The sequence below is a fragment of the Grampus griseus genome (assembly GCF_964374135.1).
Source record: "Grampus griseus genome assembly, chromosome: 14".
Lineage (NCBI taxonomy): Eukaryota > Metazoa > Chordata > Mammalia > Artiodactyla > Delphinidae > Grampus > Grampus griseus.
Window position 1 is genome coordinate 14547549 of NC_139008.1, and position 19904 is coordinate 14567452.

At 40.5% G+C, this 19904-nt stretch overlaps 1 protein-coding gene across 1 annotated transcript in view; it reads right to left on the bottom strand.

Annotated features, from left to right (window-relative positions):
• The window catches only part of TPST1 (tyrosylprotein sulfotransferase 1), a 115439-nt gene extending 95871 nt beyond the window's left edge, over nucleotides 1-19568 (bottom strand). The window contains exon 1 of the mRNA XM_082671601.1: nucleotides 19375-19568. The gene's annotated coding sequence lies outside the window, so the exon portion shown is untranslated. The remainder of the gene's footprint in view (nucleotides 1-19374) is intronic.
• Between the last annotated feature and the right edge of the window lie 336 nt (nucleotides 19569-19904).

The following is a 19904-nucleotide window of genomic DNA, read 5'->3' on the forward strand; positions in this document are numbered from 1 at the left end:
CAAACTGAGAAGAAAATGTCTATGGAAGAGAGACGCTGTAGAGCTTGAGGTCTCTACTCAGGCCTCAATACTGATTCTTCTCAAATTCTTGAAAAAAGTAGTCCTATAATTTAAGAAGAAAGTACAGTAAAAGCTTGTCTGACCATTACCCTTATATATTTGACCACTGTCCACAGGCGCATGCACGAATACACAAACACACACCGGCCTCTTTCCAATATCTTAAAGTCCAGGCCACTGTATTTTCAGACAAGTAGTATCAATATTTTCTCAACTGGGACGTTTACAAAGCTGAGGCTGTGCTAGAAGGAAACACTAGAAAGTTCAGTCTCATTTTTATCTGCAGTAGAAGGAAAAAGCACTGAAACACAGCAACAAACATATCTGAAAAATTACTATTAATAAGACTGTTCTTTCCCAGCAAGTCAAATGAAAGACTCCCAGAAATAATGCTCTAGAGAAGAAGAGAATGATGACATTATACTTCCATACTTAGATCTTTGTAAATTTTATAAAGATTTCTAATCAAAAATAGTGTCAGTCAACAAACATGGGAGTGTAAGGGGTTGGTAGTCAGCAGACCATTTTCAACACTCAGCGCATATACACAGGCCCAGGCACATGCACTCATGATCACATTCCTTACACCCAGCTTTTATAGTAGGAAAGTAGCCATGTGCTACGTACAAAGAGATGCTGGGTAAATTTCCCAGCAAAAGGTAAATTATAGGAACGTAACAATCCCCTAAATGCTTTCTTTCCGTTATTAATCATTAGCTCCTTGCTTCCCATGCTTATTCATCCAACCAACGTGGCAAATGGCAACACCCAGTGACACTTTGCCTTCTGTCTAAAGTCCAATTTATAGCTGGTTTCTCTATTTGCTTCCAGCTTTTTTAGCAAAAGGAAAAATAACTGTATCGTGTGCTTGAACTTGCCAATTAATAAGTGTCCAGGGTTTAATTTGAATGACAGCTTTGCATTCAGCAGAAACTTCAAATAAACCCACTGTTGTAAAACCAATCCTTATGTCAGCTCATGGTCAGAGTACCAACATGGGAACATCTTTTCCTAGCCACACCCTGGGGGCTGGCACTAAAACCACTGACAACAAATGTAAGAAAAATACAGTACACACAGCTGACGATCTTTGGGAGTCTGCTGGGACCCATCTTCATAAAGGAGCAGTGTACTGGAATTTTGTTTCCAATAAAACTCCATGGTCAGGAGGGAAAAGAGCTGGTCAAATACTAAGAACTGGACCTAATGCCTAGGACACAATTAGAGACAAGAGCACAAGTTAAACTCAAGCACAACATTTTTAAAAGTTCAAATTAAATGAAATGATGTCTGGGAATTACTTCAAAAATATCTGAAGGCAGATGTGGCAGGGGGAGGAAGGGTTTATATGAAATCAGATGACTACGAGTTAGTAACTGTTGAAGCTGAGTGATGAGTACTTGAGGGCTCAGTGTAATTTTATGTTTTTGCATATGTTTGAAATTTTTCATAATACAGAGTTAAATGAAATAAAACAAAATAAAAAGTTTAAGTTACTAAGTTCTAACCTTCTCAGACCTATAAATCAGAGGGCCATTGTAGGCTAACCATTCCTATTCTAGATTCTTCACTCATGTTTGTCGTCTGTTTAAATCATCCATGAGAGGGAGCACAAAGAAAAGAAAAAATAATTTGCTCAAATCATATACTCTCATTCAGTTACTCAATTATGCAAATTTTCCACCAACCTCCTAAGTTTTAGAATTAAAAGTAACTAGAATAGGTAAAGGAGAAAAGAAGATGGCATTGAAATAATGTAAAGGCAGCCTAGTATATTAGTCAGAAGACGTGGGCTCTAGTCTCAAAACCATTTTTTCTTAGCTATATGAAACTAGATAAATCACTGAGCATCAAGTCTCTCATTCATAAAACAGGAATAATGATAATCAAGCTCTTTTCCACGTGTAATCAGAGTAGAAATTACAAGAAGACTGCAGAGAAAATGCAAAGATAAAGGAATGCTTGCAAGTCCTCTTTGCTTTCACAGTGCGGCTATGGCCATCAGGTGGATAACGTGTGAAAGGACTTTTAAAGAACACGGACCTGTGGCACCCTTCATACAGTGGCTCCTGCTCTTCCACCAACTTCACCCCTTGGCACTCCTCCCATGAAGCCTGCCCCCTTCAGGACCACACCTCATTCAAACCAGGCACCTTCACACACACCTGGCCTCTGCTCATGCTGCTGCCTCCTGTATCAAGTCCCTTTCTCTCTTTTATACACGCCTCCTCAGGGCTCTTTACTCATCCCCCTCACCCCCCAAATCAATTTTTCCATCTTCTGTAACCTCAAGCACTTGGTAAAAACACATTGGCTTGCATGTTCATGCACTGTATTGTGGTTAGTGTACCCCACTAAACTATAAGCTCCTTTAAAGCAAACATTTAAAAAAATAAAAAAAGCACAAATTAAAACCCATTCATCATTCATGCAGTGGGTGCGTTATTATCAAATAAAATATAAAGCAAGGAATTTATAGATGAATCAGCACCTAGTGAAATCTCTCTTAAATCTCCTTAACATGCCTACAGAGTCATCTGAAACAAATAATATCAAAAATGAAAAAGGAACTACAAACAAAACCAAAGTAATCTGGAGGCCATGACAAAATTTTGCAATCCCAGTCATTATTCCAACAGGATTTTTAAATTGAATCTACAAAATTCATAGCAGATGGGAACAATAGCTTTTCCGAGACTTTGGAAAGAGCCAAACAGATATTAAGGTATTAACAAAAATATTTTAACTGTTATGATACTAATAGTAATCAGTGGCACAAAATAGAAAGCCCAGAAAAAAAACCAGCCTCATCTATGTACACAAATTTAATATGTATCAGAAGCAAACATCACAAAACAGTCACAAAACATTAATTTATGGTATTGGGTTCCCTCATCCACACTCCTACACTCATCCTGCTTCATCTATGGCTACCCCCTACTTATTTTCTGATGCCTCACAAATCTACCTGCAACCAAAACTATGCTAAATCCCAAGACCTGACCATTCAAAGGCCAAGGGACAAATTCTATCTGAATGTTCCACTGGGCCTGTCAAATTCAAAGAACACCAAATGGAACATATCTTCCCTAGTAAATCAATCCTCCTCTTCATTTTCCTCTACTGGTAAATGAACCACTTCCTCCCAAATGCTTAAGCTAAAAATCTGGGAGCATTTATGTAGTTTCTCTCTTAACCTCTCCATACACAACAGGTATAAGTCCTGTCAACTCTTCCTCCTTCATAGCTCTTGAATCAATTCTCCTCCCTTTTCTTCCTCTGCTGGTATGGCTTTAATTCTCATCCTCATCTTATTCTCAAGGATAACTCCATAGCCTACTGACTGGTACTTTCTGACTTCCTTTAATCAGTTCATTCACTATCCTGTTTCAGGAGTGATCTTTTTTTTTTTTTTTAATTTAATTTATTTATTTATTTTTGGCTGCGTTGGGTCTTTGTTGCTGCGCGCGGCTTTCTCTAGTTGCGGCGAGCAGGGGCTACTCTTCGTTGTGGTGCGCAGGCTCCTCAGTGCAGTGGCTTTTCTTGTTGTGGAGCACAGGCTCTAGGCACGCGGCCTTCAGTAGTTGTGGCATGTGGGCTCAGTAGTTGTGGCTCTCGGGCTCTAGAGCTCAGGCTTAGTAGTTGTGGAGCACTGGCTCAGCTGCTCTGCGGCACGTGGGATCTTCCCGGACCAGGGATTGAACCTGTGTCCGCTGCACTGGCAGGCGGATTCTTAACCACTACACCACCAGGGAAGCCCCCAAGAGTGATCCATCTAAAATGTAAATATACTTATGACACTCCCCTTCTTAAAACCCTTCAATGACTTTCTACTTCTTTCAAAAAAATCCTTACCATAAGGCCTTTCATGATATAGCCCTTGCCTGCCCCTCAGCCTCTTATTACTCCTCATCATCAACTCCCCTACACAGACACACACACACACACACACACACACACACTCACTCACTCAAAGCTGCCTTCATCTTCAACAATGTGCAGCATCTCTTACTCACAACTCCCACTCATCCTTCAATATTAGGTTTCAATACTATCTCTTCTAGGAAGCTTTCCTGACAGCTCTCTGTCTCATATGACGCAGTTGTCCTTCCTAGTGCTCTTGTACTTACCCATATCTTATTTCTTCTAATTTGTCTGTTTTTTTCAGTAGATTGTGAACTCCTTGAAAGTAAGGACTTTTGAATGAGTTAATGGATTCTTGATTGCCAATAAGTTAATGTAACTAGATTCTATGAGTGTAATTTGTTGTGAGTTCTTGGAAGGTACTGACTATATCTTATCCTTTTCAGTTTTCCCCATAGCATATAACATAAAATGCTACATGCATATTGAGCACTCAGTAAATATGCAATGAGTGACCCCACTAAAACTTTCTTTCTCACTAAAATCCCAGACAGCTAACTCTTTCCTATAATTAGAATACTGGTCTTTCCTCCTGATTCCAGTGTTAAAATATGGATCGACTATATTCAGAAAGACTAAAGTACAAAGTTCACCTCTTGTTTTTCCCCCCTCTGGCCCTTGCTCTTCGAATCCACCTTCTTTATTGATCAGTCTATTTCATCTGCCTCTATCATTTTACACTCTCATTAATGAATAAATCAGAATCTTATTTTTTTGTACTCCCTTAGACTCACTGCAACAAACCAGAAGTTAAAGTTAACATTTCTGTCCTAGAATCATTTTACACATAAGGAAAGTGAAGCTCAGAAAGAATAAGTAACTTACTTAAGGTATCAATACTTGGCAAATTGTTGACCAAGTTGCAAACCAGGTCTGACTCTAAAAGTATGATGATTATTCCATGGTTGATTCCCAGACATTAGGCTTGGCATGAACAAAAAGCGGTGTAGGCAACATATGGTGCAAATGAAGTGAATTTAAGACTCTGATAGTGTTATAAGGTTTTCATTAGCATATGGTTTAAAAAATGTACCTAGCTTTTGCTTTTAAATACATTTATTTATTTATTTTTAAATTTATGGCTGCGTTGGGTCTTCGTTGCTGTGTGTGAGCTTTCTCTAGTTGCAGTGAGCGGGGGCTACTCTTCATTATGGTGCACAGGCTTCTCATTGCAGTAGTTTCTCTTTGTTGTGGAGCATAGGCTCTAGGTGTGCAGGCTTTGGTAGTTGTGGCACGTGAGCTCAGTAGTTGTGGCTCACAGGCTCTAGAGCACAGGCTCAGTAGTTGTGGTGCACGGGCTTAGTTGCTCCACAGCATGTGGGATCTTCCCGGACCAGGGCTCAAACCCGTGTCCGCTGCATTGGCAGCCAGATTCTTAACCACTGCATCACCAGGTAAGTCTCTGTGGATTTTTGAATTATCCTATTTCGATCATCTTAGATCTAATTAGAATGATAGACGAAAACTCTAAATCCATGTATGCATTCTGCTTTATTTGCATAAATGAACAGCATGCATTTTTGCACACTTTCTGCAAGTCCCTGATGATTTTATCTAGATAGCATTAAGAACGGAGAGTTAAAAAAAAAAGAAAAAAAAAAGAATGGAGAGCTAGATCTGGTCCTAAGAGATAACAGACATACACGGAAGCTAAAATCTAGCATGTCAAGAAGTAGCTCTACATTTCCTGTGTTTTTTAGCAGTTTAGTTTTGCTTCAGCACAGTCACTCTCACATGTAAATAAGTTCCCACTTCTGTCGTGAGAAATTATGCCTCTGACACAAAGTTACTCAGAGCTGGAATTCTGTGATCTTCTTTATAAAAATCTGGGTATCAAATCTTTGATCAGAAACCACTATTATAACAATCTCTATGGGAAAAGCTGAATTTTGCCTTTATAGTCTCACCTTCCTGCACCTTACCAAGGATTATATAGTATAGTGTGTGTACAACTATGTATTGTTATATTTTTCCAGAGGAGACATTTTCCTTCAGTTCAAAAATAAATGAACAAAATGCAATTCCCAGTAAAATACCTAAAATGTGGAGCATTCTTGCTATGAAACCTTACATTTACACTTGAATTAAACAATCATTTACTGAGCACATAAGTAAGTATGATTCATCATTTGGCTTCAAAGAACTAGCAACTCAGCAGGGGAAAAAGACAATAAACTATGTATGCCTACTATACACACACACACACACACACACACACACACACATATACACACATGATGAAAGTATAAGATCATACAAAAGGTATGAAAAAGAATACAAGTTTTCCAATAAAGGATCACATCCATGGGCTCATAAAAAGCTAAATGAAGAAAATGACAGAATGAATCTTAGAAGATAAGCAGGACTCCAACTGTGGGACTGAGGGAAGAAAGAGTATTTTGAGCAGAGAAAATAAGATAATAAGAAGCCTCAAAGTGGAAGAGTATAGCATGTATTCAGAAAATGTTAAGTAATCAGTTTAACCAGAGTGTATGGGAACAAAAGCAAAGAAAACTGGAAAAACAAAAATGTATTATCTCAAAGTTGTCAGTAACCTAAAAAAATGTGCTAAAATCTAATGCATGAAACTCTTCTACTACATAAATGTAAGAAAAGGCTGAAGGAAACACATCCAGCATGGCAGAGTAGGACCTCTAAAAGTCTGATCTTCCATAAAATTAATGAGAACACTGACACAAATGGTCAAAATCAACTTTTTCAGAAATCTGAAAACCAAAGGCTTGCAACAATCTAAAAAACATTTAGTCATGAAAAGCAGCTGGATTTCAGCAAGCAGAGCAAGCTTTATGGCATTTCAATTTGTCCTATTTCCCTCCTTCCAGCTCCATGGAAGCCTGGGAAATCAACAACCTGCAAACACGGTAGGTGGGAATAACAGCAGTCCAGTAGCCACTCAAGGGAGCAGAAGAGGTTAGGCGCTCCCTCTGAAACCACAACTCCAAAGAATTGTATTACTTAACCAGTCTAGCAGTTCACTGGAAAAACTCCATTCTCAGGGCTTATCTTCATTGGACCTGAATCAGAGCACCCTCAATGTAAACAATTCTATCCCCAGGGCTTTTGTTAAAATAACCAGAGACAATTTTTTAATGCCATAGCTGTCTGCAGTGGCAATAACAATTGGGGTAAACAATATATTGATCAAAAAACTTAAAAGGAAAAACTGAGGAATGAGATGTAGAGGGTTTAGAAAAGCTCCAACATATTTTTAGTAATCTAGAAGGCATGCACATGCCCAGGAAAGACCTAGGAAGGCCCTATTCTCTCACCTCTGGCTGACCCTGATATTCTACACAACCAGGAAGTAAAGGCTAAGGCACAATGCAAACTTCTGGTGCATTAAGGGAGCCACAACACACACACACACACACACACACACACACACACACACACACACACACAGTCCCTCAACAAGGTTAGGAGACTTATGGGTTCAAGACATAAGGAAATCTGCCCAATCATTAGCTAACCACTAAGCAAACCAAGCAGAGACTTCAGTGGTTACACAGGACAAAGAGTACAGGGTTTACAGAATTAGTCCAAAAAAGTAACAAAACTAATAGCAACAACAACAAACCCTGGGAGAGAGGGTGATTTTCAGAGTAGCTACATTATATTATTTAAAATGTCCATTTTCAGCAAAAACTATGAGACACACAAAGAAACAAGAGAGTATGACCCAAACACAGGGGAAAAAAGGGCAGTCAACAGAAACTATCCTTAAGGAAGCTCAGATGTTGGACTTACTAGACAAGGACTTTAAATCAGCTTTTGTAACTATGTTCAAAGAACTAAAGGAGGACTTCCCTGGTGGCGCAGTGGTTGAGAGTCTGCCTGCTGATGCAGGGGACACGGGTTCATGCCCCGGTCCAGGAAGATCCCACATGCTGCAGAGCGGCTGGGCCCGTTAGCCATGGCCACTGAGCCTGCGCGTCCGGAGCCTGTGCTCCGCAACGGGAGAGGCCACAACAGTGAGAGGCCCGCGTACCACAAAAAAAAAAAAAAAAGAACTAAAGGAGATCATGTCTGAAGAATTTAAAGGAATTATGAGAATTTCTCACCAAATAGGGAGTATCAATAGAGATAAAAATTATTCTTTAAAAAAAGAACCAAGCAGAAATTCTGGAGTTAAAGTATAATAATTAAAATGAAAAATTCACTAGAGGGGCTCAACAGCAGATTTAAGCTAGCTGAAGAATCTGCAGACTTAAAGAGAGATTGATTTTCTAGTCTGAAAAACAGAAAGAAGAATGAACAAAAGTGAATTCAGCCTCAGATCTCTGGGATATCATCAAGCACACCAAAATATGCAGAAGTCCCAGAGGAGACAAAAAGAGGAAAAAATCAAGAGTTACATAAATAAATGGCTGAAAACACCCTAAATTCAGTGAAAATCATTAATCTTAACAACTGAGGAACGAGATAAACACCAAGTAGGATAAATCAAAGAGATATACAGCTAGACACATTATAATCAAACTGTCAGAAGCCAAAAACAGAGGTTATTGAAGGTACCAAGAAAAAAGTGACTCATCGCATTCAAAATCCTCAATAAGATGAAAAGCTGACTTCTCATCAAAACCACAGAGGCCAGAGACAGTGGGATAACATAATCGCAGTGCTAAAAGAAAAGGAAAAAGACTATCAATCAAGAATTCTAAATCCAGCAAAACTATCCTTCAAAAATGAAGGAGAGGGACTTCCCTGGTGGTGCAGTGGCTAGGAATCCACCTGCCAATGCAGGGGACGTGGGTTCGATCCGCGGTCCGGGAAGATCCCACATGTCATGGAGCAAATACGCCTGTGTGCCACAACTACTTAGCCTGCACTCTAGAGCCCACATGCCACAACTACTGAAGCCCGTGCACCTAGAGCCTGCACTCCGCAGCCAGAGAAGCCACCACAAGGAGAAGCCTGAGCACGGCAACGAAGAGTAGCTCCCACTTGCCACATCTAGAGAAAGCCCGCGCACAGCAACGAAGATCCAGCACAGCCAAAAAATAAATTAATTAAATTAAATTTTTTAAAAAATCTAAAAAATAAATAAACAAATAATTTAAAAACTAACTATCTCTTTTAAAAAAAAAGAAGAAAGAGAAATTAAGATATCCCCACTAAACAAAACTGAAAGAATTCATCGCTGGAAGGGCTGCTGTACAAGAAATAAAGGGAGTCCTTAATGATGAAATAAAAAGACGCTAGACAGTAACCCAATCCACATGAAGAAATAAGCACTAATAAAGATAACTACACAGATAAATACAAAAGGCAGTATAAAGATATTTTTGTTCATAACTCTTTTCCTACATGAATTAAATGACAACTGCATAAAGCAATAATTAAATAACTGTTGATGGGATTTTATTATAAAATATGCAGTTTGAATGACAATAAGAACATAAAGAAGGAGGAAATGAACAGAACTCTATTAAAACAAAGTTTTTGCATACTATTGAAATTAAGTTGGTATTAATCCAAAATAGATTGCTCTAAGATACTAACTGTAATCACCAGGAAAATAAAGAAAATTATAATAAAAGAAATAACAAGCTAATTAAAACATATCCTAGAAAATATTTAATACAAAAAGGCAGTAATGGAGGAATAGAGAAACTAAAAAGACATAAAACATATAGAAAACAAATAGTAAAATGGAAAACATAAATCCTAATATACCAGTAATTACATTAAATGTAAATCGATTACACACTCAAGAGGTGAGGATTGGCAGAAGGGACCAAAACGAAAACAAAAAACAATTTAAAAAAATCCAAATATATGATTTCTACAAGACATACTTTAGACTCAAAGACTAAGTGGGCTGAAAGCAAAAGGAGAGAAAAATACACACACATAAACAGTAGCCAAAAGACTCTGGAGTAGCTATACTAGCATCAGATACAATGCACTGTAAGATAAAAATTGTTACTAAAGACAAGGAACATTTTTATAATTACAAGAGGACAAATCTATCAAGAAGATATAACAATTATAAACATATATGCACCTAATAACAGAACCCCCAAATATACGAAGCAACATCTGATAGAATTGAAAGGAGAAATAGACAATTCAACAATAACAGTTGGAGGCTTCAATACTCTACTTTCAATATGGATAACACAACCACACAAAAGATCAGCAAGGAACCAGAAGACTCGAACAACACTACAAACCAACAAAATCTAACAAACATCTATAAAACAGTCCAAGCAACAATAGCAGAATATACATTGTTTTCAAGTGCACAGGTAACATTCTCTAAAACAGGCCATAAAAGAAGTCTCCGTAAATTTAAAGGATTGAAATCATACAAACTATATTCTCCAACAACAATGGAATGAAATTAGAAAACAATAACGGGAAAATAATTTAAGAAATTTACAAAGATGTGAAAATAAACACCACTCCCCTAAATAACCAATGAGCCAAAAAATCATATGGGAAGTTAGAAGATATTTTGGGGGACATCCCTGGTGGTCCAGTGGTAAAGAATCCACCTCCCAACACAGGGGACACAGGTTCAATCCCTGGTCAGGGAACTAAGATCCCACATGCCATGGGGCAACTAAGCCCACATGTCACAACTACTGAGCTTGTGCACCTCAAGGAGAGAGCCTGCATGCCACAAAACTACAGAGCCCATGTGCCCTGGAGCCTGCATGCCACAACTAGAGAGAAGCCTGCTAGAGAAGACCGTGCACCACAACTAGAGAGAAGCCAACGTGCCACAACAAAAGACCCCGAATGCCTCAATGAAGATCCTGCATGCTGCAACTAAGACCCAACACAGCCAAAACAAAGAAAAATACTTTGCGATAGAAACCAAAACTTATGGGACGTGACAAAAGCAGCAAGAGCCATGCTATGAGAAAATTTATCGCTGTAAACACTTGTATTTAAAAAAAAGATCTCAAGTCAACATGTTACACACCTTAAACGTACACAATGTTATATGTCAATTATATCTGAATTAAAGATTTTTTTTAATTTTAAAAATTAAAAAGATCTCAAATCAACAACCAAACTGTACGCTTTAAGACACTAGAAAAAGAAGAACAAACTAAACCCAAAGCCAGCAGACAGAAGGAAATAATTCGTGAAATAAATACAATAGAGAATAAAAGAATAGAGAAAATCAACAAAACAAAAAGTCGGCTCTTTGAAAAGATCAACAGAATTGACGATCATTTAGTTAGAGTGAACAAGAACAAAAGAGAGAAGACCCAAATTACTAAAGACCAAATTACTGAAATTACTACCAACTTTACATAAGTAAGAATGATTATAAAGGCTTGTATGGAATACTATAAAAATTGTAATATAACAAATTACAAAACCTAGGTGAAATGGACAAATCCCCAGAAGACACAAACTGCTCAAATCAACTCACAAAGAAGTAATTTGAATAAAGCTATAACAAGTAAAGAAATTGAATAAATAATCAAAAACATCCCACAAAGAAAAGCCCAGGACCAGATGGCTTCACAGGTGAATTCTATGAAACATTAAGAATGAACACCAGGGCTTTCCTGGTGGCACAGTGATTGAGAGTCCGCCTGCCGATGCAGGGAACATGGGGTTGTGCCCCGGTCCGGGAGGATCCCACATGCCGCAGAGCGGCTGGGCCCGTGAGCCATGGCCGCTGGGCCTGCGCGTCCGGAGCCTGTGCTCCGCAACGGGAGAGGCCACAACAGTGAGAGGCCCATGTACCACACAAAAAAAAATAACTAAATAAAATATTAAGAAATACATTTAACCAAAAAATGCAAAACTTGTACACTGAAAACTAGAAAACACTATTGAAGTAAATTAAAGAAGATCTAAATAAGTGAAAAGTCATTACATGCTCATGGATTGGAAGAATAATACAGTTAAGATGGCAATATTCCCCAAACTGATCTACAAGTTCAATGCAATCTCTATCAAAATTCCAACCAGACAAGAGTGCCAAGACAATTCAAAGGGAGAAAGAATAGTATTTTCAACATATGGTGCTAAGACAACTGAATATCTATAGCAAAAAATGAGGTTGGACCCCTATCTCATACCACATACAAAATTCACAAAAGTGGATTAAAGATCTAAATGTAAGAGCTGAAACTATAAAACTCTTGGAAGAAAACATCGGAGTAAGCTTTCATGACCTTGAATCAGGCAATGGTTTCTTAAATATGAAACATAAAGCGCAAGCAACGAAAGAAAAAAAGAAGACAAACTTGACTTAATCAAAATTAAAAACCTTTGTGCCATCAAGAAAGTGAAAAGAGGGCTTCCCTGGTGGCACAGTGGTTAAGAATCCACTTAACCACTGCCAATGCAGGGGACATGGGTTCGAGCCCTGGTCTGGGAAGATCCCACTTGCTGCAGAGCAACTAAGCCTGTGCTCCGCAATAAGAGAAGCCACCGCAATGAGAAGCCCGCGCACCACAACAAAGAGTAGCCCCCGCTCGCCGCAACTAGAGAAAGTCTGCGCACAGCAACAAGACCCAACACAGCCAAAAATAAACGAGTAAAATAAATAAATTTTTAAAAAGAAAGAAAGAAAGAAAGTGAAAAGACACCTACAGAACAGGAGATTTGTATCTGCAAATCATATCTGATAAGGGTCTAGTATCCAGAATATATAAAGAAATCTTACAACTCAACAACAGAAGGACAAATAACTCAATTTAAAAATGGACAAAGGAACAGATATTCCTCCAAAGATATACAAATAGCCAAAAAGCACATGAAAAGATGCTCAACATCATTAGCCATCAGGGAAATGCAATCAAAACCACAATGAGATATTACTTCATACCCATTCGGATAGCTAAAATACGAAGGTCAGATAATAACAAGTCTTGGCAACGAGGTGGAAAAATTGGAACGCTCATTTCTTGCTAATAGAAATGTAAAATAGAGTAGCCATTTTGGAAAACAGTCTGGTAGTTCCTCAAGATATTAGACCTACAGTTCTAGAGTTACCACATGACCCAGCAATTCCACCCATAGGTATATATCCAAGAGAAATGAAACATGTCCACGCAAAAACTTGTACACAGATGTTCATAGCGGCATTAGTCATAACAGCCAAAATGTAAAAACAACCCAAACACCCATCAACTGATTAATATATAAATGTGGTCTATGCATAAAATAGAATATTATTCAGCAAGAAAAAGAAATAAAATATTGATACATTCTACAACATGGAAGAAACTTGAAAACATGCAAAGTGAAAAAAACCAGTAACAAAGGACTACATATTGTATGATTACATTTATATGAAATGTCCTGAATAAGCAAATCTATACAGAGAGAAAACAGAGTAGCAGTTGCCTAGGGATGGAGGGGATGACAAGTGGGAGAGTTGGAGGTGACAGGTAAGGAGTGTGCAGTTTCTTGAAAATGTCCTAAAATTGACTGTAGTAAGGGTTGCACAACCCTGTAAATATACTAAAAAAAATTTACACCTTAAATGGGTGAATGTATGGTATGTGAATTATAGCTCAATAAAGCTGCTACCAAAAAAAGAAAGTAGGCTGGGCCCTACGCATTAAACTTTTTAGGGTGACTGCCTACTAAAATAGAAGGCATTTTTTAATTGAAGTGTAACTGACTTACAATTTATATTAATTTCAGGTGTACAACATAGTGAGTCAATATTTTTATACATTACAAAATGATCACTACCATAAGTCTAGTTGCCAGCTGTCACCATACAAAGTTATTACAATATTATTGACTATATTCCCTATGCTGTATATTACACCCCCAAGATTTATTTATTTTATAACTGGAAGTTTATAACTTTTAATCTCTCTCACCTATAAAATAAAAGATTTAAATAGGATCCAGAGTCTCCTAACAAAAATATCAAAACTGTCCAGGACACAATCAAAAGTCACTCATCACACCAAGAACCAGGAAAATCACAACTTGAATGAATAAAGACATTAACATAGACTAACACCAAGATGAATCAGATGTTGGAATTATCTGACAAGAATTTTATAGCAGTCATCATGCTTTAATGAGCAATGAGACATATTCTTGAAACAAAACAAACAAAATAGAAAATATTATCAAAGAAAGAGAAGACAAACAGAAAAAAATCAAATGGAAGTTACAGAACTGAAAAATACAATAACAAAACAAAACCTCACTGGATAGGCTCAACAGCAGAATGAATGTGACAGAAGAAAGAAGGAGCAAACTTGAAACTAGAAGTAGAACATTAAGAATTACCCAATCTGAGCACCAGAGGAAAAAAAAAAAGAATGCCTCATGCCCTGTAGGACAGTAACAAAAGACCTAATATTTGTATCATCAGAGTCACAGAAAGAAAAGAGAGTGGGGCTGAAAAGTTATTCTAAGAAATGGCTGAAAATATCCCAAATTTGGCAAATGACATTAACTCACAGTTCAAGAAGCTAACAGAATTCCAAATAGGATATACCCAAAAAAATCCATGCTAAGACGTACCATAATTAAACTTCTGAAAACTGAAGACAAAGAAAAAATCTTTAAAGCAGCCAGGAAGAGAGAATACATTAGCTATAGGGAAACACAAATCCCAATGACAGAAGATTTCTCATCTGAAATCATGGATATCTGAAGGAAGTGGCATTTTTCAAATGCTGAAAGTAAAGACCTGTCAACCACAAATTCTATAAAGAGACATAGCTGACAAAGTCTTAAGAAAACTAAGAAACAGGGAATCCATTGGTTTCCAGTGGTCCAGTGGTTAGGACTCAGCGCTCCCACTGCCAGGGGCTAGGGTTCGACCCCTAGTCGGGGAACTAAGACCCCAAGAGCTGCCCGGCATGGTCAAAAAAAAAAAAACTAAAAACTAAAAAACGGCAAACTACTCTACAGTTTACATCTTAGCTCTGAGGAATTATAAAATATGCTGATATTAATATATGAGCAATTACAAGTTTTTCCTATAACAGTAATTAAATATTTGAGAATTACAGATTTTCCCCCCTCACCATCACCAATGCTATTCACATAGGTAGATGGCTTTAATCCTACTTCCTTAATTCTCTTAGTTAAAAAGAAAGCTCTGGCTTCCCTGGTGGCGCAGTGGTTGAGAGTCCGCCTGTCGATGCAGGGGACACGGGTTCGTGCCCCGATCCTGGAAGATCCCACATGCCGCGGTGCGGCTGGCCCGTGAGCCATGACCGCTGAGCCTGTGCGTCCGGCCAAAACAGTGAGAGGCCCGCGTACCGCCAAAAAAAAAAAAAAAAAAAAGAAAGTTCTGCCACTGTTCAAGATCTTTATCAATTGGACAGTTTTTGTTCTAAAGATTCCAAAGCTTATAAGCCTAAAATCAGAGCTATTTGTTTAAAAAAGATATATCTGCTTCAACCATATGAAATAAAATCTATTTTAAATAGTATCTGCTAAAGAGGAAGCCTGAATGAACCTCTATAATACTGTCATAGTTTAACCATCTTAAAAGCCAAAGCATAAGAGCAAATATTTCTCTTAATGCACTCTAATTTATAGAGTGTGTGTGTTTTTAAAACAAGAATGACTGTGCAGGTATGACCAGTGACCTGTTAAGCAGCCAAAAAAGAAACAGCTGGTCAGCTTGCAAAACCGTGAATTCAGTGATCTGTTTTACATTATTTACCAACTGATTCATTCAGCCAATTTTTATCATTTCTAAAATATACCAAGTATTGTGCAAGGCAGTGATGAACAGATAAATAAGGCACTGTGATATTGTGATATTATAAGATTTATTGTAGAATAGAACAGTGTATCAATCTTCATCCCTGGTTCCTAGCATAGAGCTCCTAAGACCCTTAAATTTCTTGATAGGGGTGAGAGGAACATCTTTTGTTATTCATAATAGGGTCCTTTCAACCACATCTGGGAAAATGGGAGCTGGTTGCCAGAGGAATCAACCCCTGACCTCTGGAAGGGGAAAGAAGCTAATAACCAGCGGCCAGTGATTTAATCAAGTATGCCTACGTAATGAAGCCTCCATGAAAATCCTAAATAAAGGGGTTGGGAAAGCTTCCAGGCTGGTGAATACACTGAGGTGCTGGGAGGATGGCGAGCCCAGAAGAGGCATGGAAGCTCATGGAAGCTCCATGCCCCTTCCCACATACCTTGCCCTATGCATCTCTTCCATCTGGCTGTTCCTGAGTTACAGCCTTTATAATACAGTAAATGGGTAAAGGTAAGTAAAGAGCTTTCCTGAGTTCTGTGAGCCATTATAGCAAATTACTGACCTGAGGAGGGAGCTGTGGGAAGCCCCAGTTTATACCCAATTGGTCAGAAGTACAGGTCACAATCTAGGACTTGTGATTGGTCTGAAGTTGGGAGGAGTCGTGCAGGACTGAGTCCTTAATCTGTGGGGTCTGCACTAAATCCAGGTAGCTAGTAATAATTAAGTTGAATTGTAGAATACCCAGTTGTAGCCTGGAGAGTTGGAGAAGTATTTAATGTGAGGGGAAGACCTACATGTTTGGTATCAGAAGTGCTCCGAGTAGTATAAGAAACAGTAGTTTACCTTTAGGCATAATCCCAGACCTCCAGGAACTCCTAGTCATGACAAAAATGGGCCCATGAGAAATAATTTAAATAAAATGTGATAAGTAGTTTAATAGGTACATGTACAAAATATCAGGAAAGTAGGCAACTAACCATGCCAACAAAAGTGACATTTATGCTGATTTATAAAGGATGAGTTAAATGCTATATATAGTTCCTCAGGGTTCTCACTCCCTCTTAGAGCTCTCAAGCCAGTTCTCAGCCCTAGCTGCCTGTTACTGCCACATGAGAAACTTTTTTTTTTCATACACACACACTGTATTTTATTTTTACAAGAGGAGAAACATTTTTTAAATGAAAAGGTCTGGCCCCACACCAGACCAAGAATCAGAATCTCCTGGATGCCTTGATCCCCTCATCCTAACCTTTAAAAGCTCCCCAGGTGGTTTTAAAGTAGAGCCTGGGTTGAAAACGGCCTACTCTGTTCAGGAAAAACATAACCCAGACCTCAACCAATCTTCTGGCAATGAGGAGAGAAAGAAAAGAATTTCAGGTAGGAACAATAGGATCTATGGTAGACTTAATGATAGGAAAGAAGAGGATTCTAAGGTTTCTAGGGTGAAGACCCTAAAATAGGAAGCTTGTAGATGAGCAAGATGAGGGAAGAGAAAGGAAAAAATAACAAAGTTTGAAGTACCAAGTATCCAAGTATAGTTACCCAATAGACAGACGAAAATACGAAACACCTGAAAGTTCAAGAAAAATGAGGACTGAATATACATCTTTGAAAACCAAAAATATACAGGTGCTACTTAAAGCCATGAAGGGAAGTGTACTCACACAAGGAAATTAGAGGACAGAAAAAAGAACAGAAAGTAAAACCCTAAGGAATACCACATTAATCTGAGGGAAAGCATATCAAGGCAATGTTTTGTTTTTGTTTGTTTTCGTTGGTGAAAACCTGAGCATGTGTGCAGGCTGAGAAAAAGAGAGAGAATATAGAATAGGAAAGATGTCAGTCAGCCTTAGAAAGTAACACCTTCCTCTGGTAAAAGGAAAGGAGATCAGATATCAGAGAGGTATAAGCACACAGAAAAATGACACACACTTAAGAGTTCAGGGCTGATGCCCACCAATTTCTTCTGTGAAGTAGGAGACAAGATGAGCAATGTAGAGAAGTCAAGAGTAGGACAAGGAAAGGAGAACGGTAGAAACCTACAGACAGCAATTAGGTGTGGGTACATAAAAGGAAGCTGAGGAGTAAGTCAAAGCATCTCCAGACAGTGCAAGTGAAGTTGGGATCCAGAAGTCCAGAACAGCACCAGCGGCTGTTACACACTTTCCTCCAGCCTGCTCTGGAGATCCAAGGAGCAGAAAAAGCCGACTGTTTGATTCATCCAGGCTTGGAAACCATCAGAGCAAATGTGGCAAGAATGGCTTGAGGCCAGTAACACTGCTTTTATAATTTTAAAAAGTCAAACTTATTTTATTCTTTTTAAAAATCGACTATAGTCATTTCCTCTGAGAGCCAGAAAGGGGGACGGGGGTGGCTAGTTTCTCTTTCACTCTTAGAGAACTTGTCAGAACTTCCACTCCTAAGCATTTTGGTCCCTTCAATAGTTGATTCCAAGAAATCTGAACCTGATTCCTCCCGGCAGACTCTTAAAGGATGAAAATTCACTGCAGACTGGACTATCCAGCTGGGAGATAAACATGTGAAATACTTCTTACACACAATGCTATTTCAACTAGGAGTCAGGGGCTATTTCTTCCCTAAAAAATAAAGGTTCAGCAAACACCAGATTGGGGGGGGGTTAAGGGGGCAATTACATTGCAAACATTGTTAAGAATACTTTACAAAGCCAATTATTATAAAACAACACATGGCACAAAGAGAGCAGAATTCAGTTCTTCGGGATGACTGCAGTAAGTAACTGACAATGTAATCTCTATCACACTTGGAGTTCACTAATTCATCCCGCCACCTCCTATACCACTCTTCAGGTAGCGCATCAATTCCCTTTGGATGCTGGACCTCTTGCTACCACCATGTGGAGAGTACAAAGGCCTGGAAGGAGGAAGATGGTAAGACGTGTGAGCACCTACCATGTACCAGGCCTACTGTGTGCCAGACTCTGGGCAATACACTTGACACGTTATGGGTGCAGCTCACTGAAAGACGAACTACGGTGTTAAAACTACAGACCGGGCATTCAGGAGAGTCGCAGTGTGTGAAGGTTTCAGTGTAAAGGAAAAGAAGTGCTAGCGACGGTGGTTGATGGAAGCGAAGGGAGAAGGGGCGAGTTGGGAAAGGAAGGCAACTGGGAGCAAAAGGGCAAAACCCAGGAATACTTGGCATGGGGGTGGGGGGGCGCGAGTGAAATGTCCAGAGGACACCGTACAGGAGGCAAGGATAGGGTGAGACTGAGGAAGGGAAGCCCGGGTATAGGTGAGGGCAAAAGTCCAATCCGGGGGGGCCAGGGCGTCTCATCCCCGGCAGGCGCCCCGAAGGACCGCGGGGTCTGGGAAACGATGCCAGCCCCGCGAGAGAGAGGGAAAGGCGCGGAGGGGGCGGGAGAGGGCGGGAGGCCGACCACGGCGGAGGCGAGCCGGGCTAAAAGGAAGCCCGAAACAGGGAAACGCCGGCGCTGGGGGAAGGGGTGGGCGCCGGGCCGCCGGGCTCTGCGCTGAGGGGGCGGAGCTGGACAACCGCCCGAGGGCAGAGGGGAGATGCAGCGGCCGGCGGCGACTGGGGCCGAGGGATGCCAGGACAGAGGCGGCCGGGACTCGGAGCTAGGTGAGCGGCGGAGGGAGCACAGCGGGGCCGGGGCGACGCTCCGACCCGAGCCGCAGCGAGCGCGGCGTCCCCCTTACCTGGGATGAGTGAGGAGCCGCCGCGCCGCCTCCCCAGCATCCTCGGCTCAGCTGCTTCTCCCACCGCCCTAGGTGAGGGCCATTCCACCCATCCGGGAGCCCGCTCTCACCGCCAGGCGCCAGCTGCTGCCAGCCCGGCTCGGCCGCGCGGAGCTACGCCGACGCGCCCCGGGCCCGCGGCCGCCTCAGCAGCGACTCCCCCAGTCGCCGCCTTAGCGCCTGCAGCCGCCCTCCCGGACCGGCGCGGGATCACACACGTGCGGCGATTGGTTGCCCGGCGCCCGGCCGGGGGATATGTCGGACTCTCTGATTCGTGGGCTCCGCTGGCTGCCTTCCCCCCCGAGGGGGGCGGGGCTCGGCCTCCCTCCCGGTCTGACAGGCGCTGAAGGGCGGGGTGGGTCTGACGTCGGGGCCGCCCGGGCGTCCCTGCGTCCCTGCGTGTGCGCGCTCCCCGCGGGGTTCTGGGGCCGCCACCTGTGTGAGCGGGTTGTTGCCGAGCAACGGTGCGCGCGACCTAGCTGGAGGCGAGA